This window comes from Dendrobium catenatum, unplaced genomic scaffold, assembly GCF_001605985.2.
Source record: "Dendrobium catenatum unplaced genomic scaffold, ASM160598v2 fragScaff_scaffold_1067, whole genome shotgun sequence".
NCBI lineage: Eukaryota > Viridiplantae > Streptophyta > Magnoliopsida > Asparagales > Orchidaceae > Dendrobium > Dendrobium catenatum.
Window position 1 is genome coordinate 1813169 of NW_021319529.1, and position 8709 is coordinate 1821877.

Genomic DNA, 8709 nt, shown 5'->3' on the forward strand with positions numbered 1-8709 from the left:
AGCTTAAATAGAAGATCTCAAAACGAGCTCATTAATGGAAGTTGTTAACATTATCGTCCAGGACGATACTGATATCGTCCTGTACGATCAGTGCAATTTAAGCCCAATAAGCCGTGACGATTTGAGATTATCAGAAGAAATTTGTTCTTATCGTCCAGGACGATAATATATCGTCCTGGACGATCAGTATAAATTGTGGAATATCGTCCTGAACATCGCCCTGAAAAAGAGCTGTCCGATTTCCAATCGTCCAGCATATCGGCCAGGATGATCTAGCGATCGTCCAGGACGATTTGATCATGCAATAAAGTCATAATTTCTTTCCTTAAATTCCAGAGAAATTTTGGAAAAATTGTCTTGGATCATCCTCGATGATATTTTATAGTCCTGGACGATCCACCTGGACGATGTCCAAAAATAATTAATTACTAAATAAATCTGGCGGCAGATTCTTTCTATTTTGATCCTATCATCCTGGCCGATACAAAATCATCCAGGATGATGTGTTTTGCATAATGATAGCTACTTTAATGAGGATGCCCTAATTAGGGTTTCTTCTTTTAAACAGATCGTCCAGGTCGATATAAATATTATCCCGGACGATGTTAGCAAAAATAGTAAACTCTAGGGAACAGTAAAAAAATCTTCCAAGTTACAGAGCATCAGGAGCCATACCAAATACAATAGTCTCAAGAAAGGAAAAAAGTGTACAAACTGACTCAGACCTAGTCTATACAATCTTGAGCTGGTTCCAAATTGCAGTCTGATCACGTGGACCTGAAATGTTAGTAAATAAGGCCGTCATAGAAAAATAGAAGTGTTTGCTATCATCAAAATCATAAATCATGAAAATAGATCCGTAACAATCTCCTCCTTTTTGATGATGACAAACATTTTAATTTGAATTTTAAAAAGAAATATTTTCTCCTAATCTCCCCCTCACTAGAATAACACTTTAAAAATAGGGGAAATAAAAATATTTTTGTTGTTTTTTAAATTTTTGAACAAAAGATACAAATACGGTAATAGTATAAAAATTCAACAATACGTTCTCCCCCTTTGATATTATCAAAAAGAGGAGGCACAAACAAAAAATAAAACGACCAAAAGACAAAAATGTTCCCTGATCTAGTAAAAAATAAATATTCTTAAAATGAGAAAGTTACCTATTGGTTTTAATCAAAAACTTAATAGAATTGGATTGACAACACATAGCCCAGAAAAGATTTGAAATTCATAATTTGATAATCCAAACTCAAGTTCTTTAAATTGGCTCAAAAACTTTTTAATTCAATATCTATATCATGGAATAAATTGTTGAATCAAGAATCATGTTTTTCAAAATCAAGTATCAAAAGTATCAAGGGTTTTCTTAAGCTTTTAAGAAGTATAAGAAAAAATAAGCATATTTTTTTGTGTGCTCATTTTATGCCCTTTATGACTTGAATGGCTCTTTGAGCATCTTTTGATTTTAATACACTTTGTGTATTTTTTTTAAATTTGGCATCATTGCGCATCTTTTATTTTTAGCATCATTGGCAAATTTTTTTTAATATGCTACCTTTTTGAAATCTTAAAAACAAAAGTAAACTCACCCTATTAATAAAGCGAATTCTTAATTAGAAAAGTATAAGTTAGATTCAACAACTTGCAAAAGATCCCTATGCGATAAATAAAATATAGGGAGATAAAAAATTTTATTTTCAAAGACTAATTTAAAATATGAAAAAGATTTTAAATCAAAAGTAGAATAACCTCTTTTAGAAAATAGAGATTGAGAGTAAAAAATATGAGTTTCCTTCCTTTGACTGTTTTTAGAGAAGTCAATCACAACTTACTAAAGATTTCAAGAAAAAATAGGAATTATATTTTTCATTTTTAGAAAAGTGAATGTGTGTGTTGATTAGAGAGAAACCAAAAAAATAATGAAAAAAGAAAATAAAGAAAAAGATTAAAAAAAAAAGAAAAACATAAAAAAAGATCAAATAAAACATGCAAAAAAAAATACAAACAAAGGTTTAAGCACCATCTTGTTCCTGGTCTGATGCTTCTGAAATCAGATCTGCCTAGGAGATTTTTCGCTTTTCATTATTTCCCCAGTTTAAAATTTGCTTCGCTTTATCATTTTCTTTCACTGAAAGAATTCTTAAATTATGGCACTGATTTTTCATATGTGAGCTTCCTACATCGAAAGCAAATAACGTCAGAAGAAATATTAACATCCTTATCATTTTTACCTTTATTCTATTTTTGTTGATGCTTATGCATTGGTGAGCCTTTCGATTTGCTTGTCAAGTCATTGCTATAGTCACCAACTAAACTTCATCTTTCCGTATCTTCATCTTTTAGAACAATCATTTCACCTGCATATAAAAGTCTTTGACCCAAACTTTGCTCGTAGGCAATGAGTGAGCCAATCAAATTATCAATAGAATAATCATTCAAATTTTTTATTCATAAATTACAATAATTTTAGCATCATACTTATCCAGTAAACAACAAAGAATTATATTAACTTTTTCAAAATTTAAAAATTCTTTTCCTAAAGCATGCAATGATGTCACAATTTGAATAAACCTAGTATACATGTCTATGATCGTCTCATAAGATTTCATGGAAAACAGTTCAAAATCATACATTAACATATTCAACTTGGATTGCTTGATTTCACTAGTGCCTTCGTATATGGTGTGTAGTTATCGCAAACTTCTTTACCAGTAGTGGTATATATTAACATAAAATATTTAGAATTTAATGCACAGAAAAAATAATTTAATGATTTCGCATTCAATTGAGCATTGAGTTGTTCTTCCCAATTCCATTGGTTAAAAGGAATATCACTTTTATCTCCATTTATGATACATGACGGTAACAAATAACCAGTTAAAATCATATGCCACATACAAAAATCTATCAATTACAAGAAAGTAGACATGCGAGTTTTCCAAAAATCAAATGAGATATTTTTAACTAAAGGAGGTTTGGTGATTGAATAACCTTCCGTAATATTTTGATTCCCAAAATTAGACATGGATCAAAATTCAAAAGTTTTCAAAAATAGATTTTATGAACCTGTCTCTGATACCACTTGAAAGTTTGTTAGGGATGTTAGGCCCTTATGAACTAGCCCAAGGCTAATTAAGAGAGAGGTGAATTGGTTGTTAAAGATCTTTTAAAACAAAACTACAAATTAAAACACCACAGAAATCAAAGTGCAGAAGAAATAATGCGGAAGCAAAAATAAGAAAAGAACACACCGAATTTATAGTGGTTCGGTCAAACTGTGACCTACGTCCACTCCTTTGAGGCACCCACCAAGTATTTCACTAAACTAAGTGTCTCTCCTTTTGCCTCCACAGCTAGGCGGAGAAGCCCTTACAAAATCACTTCCACATTCCCCGGTGCGGCTGAGTCGCCGGGTCCTTTGACACCAAAGAGAACTTCTTCTTTGGTGAACTTCCCTCGAGACAAGACTTGAATCCGACGGTATTAAGGTGCAAGCCTGCCGAAGCAACCATGTGGAATCCCCCTCCACACTCCCTTGAGTCCCCCCTCACAGGATCTTCTCCCTCTCTCAGACTTCACCCATTCCTCACTCCCTTTCAAACTCGCTCTTCAAGTTTCCCCCAAAAGAACGAAGCTACAATGGCTGCCAAAGAAACTTACAAAGTGTTATGTCATAGCTTAAATAGAAGATCTCAAAACGAGCTCATTAATGCAAGTTGCCGACATTATAGTCCAGGACGATACTAATATCATCCTATACGATCATGCAATTTAAGCCCAATCAGCCGGGATAATTTGAGACGACAGAAGAAATTTGTTCTTATCATCCAGGATGATAATATATCATCTTGGACGATCAGTATAAATTGTGGAATATCGCCTGAACATCGCCCTAAAAAAGAGCTGTCTGATGTTCAATTGTCCAGCATATCGGCCAGGACGATCTGACAATCGTCTTGGATGATTTGATTGTGCAATCAAGTCATAATTGCTTTCCTTAAATTCCAGAGAAGTTTTGGAAAATTGTCTTGGATCGTCCTTGACGATATTTTATAGTCCTGAACGATCCACCTACATGATGTCCAAAAATAAGTAATTCCTAAATAGATCTGGCGGTATATTCTTTCTGTTTTGAGCCTATCATCTTGACCGATACAAAATCGTCCAGGACAATGTGTTTTATATAATGACGGTTTCTTTAATGAGGATGCCCTAATTAGGGTTTCTGCTTTTGAACAGATCATCCCGGACGATGTTAGCAAAAATAGTAAACTCTAGGGAACAGTCAGAAAATCTTCCAAGTTGCAAAGCATCCGGAGCCACACCAAATACAATAGACTCAAGAAAGGAAAAAATGTACAAACTGGCTCAGACCTAGTCTACCCAATCTTAAGCTTGTTCCAAATTGCAGTCTGATCATGTGGACCTGAAATGTTAGTAAATAAGGACGTCGTAGAGAAATAGAAGTGTTTGCTATCATCAAAATCATAAATAATGAAAACATATCCGCAACATATAAATGCATTGATTGATTATAAATATTTACATTTATAAATTATATGCATTTCCTAGGTTTCTTGGTGTTACATGTACTCTTTCCTAAACATACACATTAGGCTTCTAGGATTATATTATTTTTATACTTTTACACCCCAACTCCTTTACCTATATTTTCATACATGGCATGCATATTTACTTTTTTGGCTACGTAAATATACCAACACGCACAAGCCTATGGAAATTAAGTGACAGACAAAGCGATTGGGTTAAATCTACTATTTCTTTTGGTATAGGGTAATTATGCTGTCAAATTTTTCTTGAAAAGATAACCATATACTATGCATCAATAGCATTTAAAAAAAATAGAGTTATGGTGAAATTTGTTTCAAATTGCATTAATTAGGAGTATTTTAACCCATGACATCTTTAAATTCCTAATTAAATTATAACACTAAATAATTAATTCATGTTTAAATAAGTTCATATCCACCTTACATATATTAGCCCTAAAAATCATGGTTTTACATAAAGGGACTAGGTGGTTAGCTAGCTATCCACTTCAGAAAAATGTAAGTCTAGTTTTCACTTCTGCATAATTCTTACATTTTAATGCTACAGAGGGTTATCCATTTTTCCAATAAATTATCAACTTAAACCTAAACTTATTCCTTATTTAAGTTGGAAAATCCAAACCATATAGTATGTTAGAGTGATTCTAATTTTTCCAAAATCTCAATTACTCTCTTGCTTCCATCCAGTAACACTAAAAAGAAGTGTTCATATATTTGAACAATTATAAATCTAAAGAAGTTTAGTCACCACTTTAATCAAGTGTTTTCTCAAGTTTCATCTTAGGATATGATTAACTATAGATGCTTACCTCTATAGGGAACCTAGAACCCGGTAAAATAACCCTTCTTTAGTTCACTTGAGTAAGGGAGATATCTCTAGACTTATATAAATATTTCCTTGGTTAATTTCATTTTCAAAATGATAGTTAAATATTATTTTTTATCTCTTAGGATGAATGATATATTCTCAATGATAAGTTTAATTATGAGAATAAATTATGTTTCATTTTTAAAATTATAGTGAAACACCTGTCATTCTTTTAAATGGTATGTTTTTAGTTATATTGATTTGATTATAGAATCATTAAGTGTATCTTATAGAATAATATATTTGTCCATAGATTTTTTTGTGACTTCATTGGGAACTATTTCTCTCTCCATCATTAGTAGTGAAAAAATTTTCTTACCTATAATTTATTCACTTAAATTTTTTAATTAAAATTTTCAACATTGTTGTATAGATTTTTTGGTGACTCCACTAAATATTGGTTTCTCAATCTATCTCTAGTGGTGACTAAAATTTTAAATCACTAGTATACTTACTTTCAAAGTAGGTTTAAACTACCTTTCCTTTAGTTTTTCCTTTCTTTCATTTCATCCTTAAGTGGAAGTAATTAACATTAAAATCTTCAACCAACCTTAAATTACATTTAGCTTCAACTAAATTTCCATCCTTAAAATATAACCCCAATCATCTCATGGTTTTGAATTATGCACCTTAGTTAAGTTTCCCCCTACATAGCTTGGATTGGGTCTAGCCAATCACCTCAAATCCTAAATCTAAAATCTATATTCAATCATTTCTCAATCTTAGAAAATAGAGCATCCTGACCTCTAACACAATACTCATTAGAGCCCTACCTCCTCCTATACAAAGTGGTGGTAGAATGGATCAACGGTCTGAGGAGAGACGTAGTGGACGGAAAAATAAAAAATATCAAAATTAAAAAAAAGAGTATATATATCAATACAGATGCCTATAATACACATTGTTTGAGAATTTAAGTGTTAAGTATAAATTGTGTATATTTATTAAATTTAGAATTAAGAAAATTATATTTTTAAAATTATGCTTAAACAAAAATGTACGAGAAAAAGAAAAAACTACAAGTGTTGAATAACATCACTGTTCCATCATCATAAGCACCGTAACATATGCTTTTAAAGCACCCAGATGTTAGATTTACACATGGCAACATCAAGTTCTCTTTTTTCTTACATTGTAGCAACACCAAGGTCAGTGTCACAGTGCAACATAGGACCAGTACGACCAAAATTCAGTATTACAGCACTGGAGTCTCAAGAAAATGAGTGCCAGAGCACCAAGCCTTGCAATGCCTTAGCACTAAAATTCACATTCAAGTGCCACAATGCTCAAATTATAGAGTGTCATGGTGGAGAAGTTGTTAATGTGAGGAGCCATACTAACTCAGCTAAAAGATATACCATTTCAATCATTACTCGAACTAGGTTAGCAAGTGCTTCAGCCAGCCAACATTATAGTGTTGAGGCACTAGTTTGTTTTATATTGTTGTGGTGCTACCTTATCGAGAACAGTGGTACTATAACCCATCCTTTACTTACTATAAATAGTTTTCTTAATTATGTCATTTAAAGAGTTTGATCACTAAAGTAAAATTCTATAACTTTAAGTATGTTTCTTTAGTGCCCCTTAGAATAAAATAAAATGGTGGCTAGGGAAGTGCAAAATACTTTCATATTGGAGATCATAGCGTATTTATGTAAGCAACTATTTATTTAGAGAAAGAATGAGTGTGGAAAAGATCATTTTATCCTTCTGGGTAATAATTTTCTTATTAGTTCTCTTGTATCCCTTCTTTCAATGAATGAAACGAAAATGAGTTTGCTTGATGAATCTTTCATATCTGGCTAATTCTTTAGTTTTGGTCTCAATATATAAAAGTACAAATATAGGCTCTTGTACCTTTAATGATACATTGATGTTTATAATATATCTCATTCTTCATTTAAAACATATAATGGTCAAGTGTGTAGTTAATATCTAGTAGGAAGCATAACCTCCATGGAGGAATTTTTCACCACAAGAAGCTCGACATAGATATAGGAATGTACATGCTCTGATCCACATCTAAACATTAAGAGTCTCCTTAGGAAAACTATGTTTTTTACATTCATTAGTCTAAAATATTTTATTTTTATAAGTATTTAAATCTCCTTCAATTTTTAGTAGGATAAATTATGCATTTAGAGTAAATAGTATTACTTTATCCACAATTAAGCTGGACACTTCCTTATGGGATCGGTACTCTACTCTAACATTGTATTACTTGATTCAACACATAAATTCGTATATTTTAGTGGGCTTCCATTAATTTTATATCAAATAAAACCTAAGCAAATTTAAACTCAATAAGTCATATCCTAGCCCACACCCCCATCAGCTTTTTAGTACCATTGTCAAGGAAGTAACATCTGTAATGCAATTTTAACTATATTGTTAAAATAAGTGCATATTTAGACCTACATGTATCTTATATCTTTGTTCTATTTGATAAAAAAATTTGAAAAATCCAAAAAAGTATTTTGTTTATTGATTAGCTTATAATTTTTATTTTAGTTATTTCATCCTTATTGCATATTTGGTTTATCTAGTAAAGAGCCCTTGCTATTTAACCCTGAGATAAACTGGACACTTACAAAAAATAAAAAAATTTAAAAGATCTTAGAAATGTCTAACCTAGTGTAAGATAAAGACTCTTCTAGACCTCTTAGAGAGTATGTTAACCCTATAGTAGAAAAAATCCATCAGAGTATCAATAGACTAATTTTTCGGCCAATAACATTGAATTAAAATTTTTCATAATTTAGATAGTTTAAAATTCCAAATTTGGGCAAACTTCTGTTGACGATCACAACCTATACTTAGCCAGCTTCTTAAAAATTTGTTGAATATTTAAGTAAAATGATGTTAGTAATAATGCTATTATTCCCACTTTCTCCAAAAGATAAAGCTATGTTATGTTTGAATTCTTTTCTCACATGCACTATAACCATCTGGAATGAGTTAGCTAATAGATTCCTAGCTAAGTATTTCTCACCTTTAAAAACTACCAAATATAGGAATGAGATCATAGTTTTTGGCCCTATTTCAGATAGAGTTAATTTATGATAGTTGGGAGAGATTTAAGGAAATGATTTTTGTAAATTTGGATTCAGGGATTATAATTTTGATCATAACAAACATTTTTTACATTTCTATTTTTCTACTATTGCCCTACCTACTAACGTTTTAGGTCCATAAGGTAAATTGCAAATAAAGCAAGCTCAAGATTGGATAAATTAGGACTGAGTCAGTCTCTAAGTGTGCTTC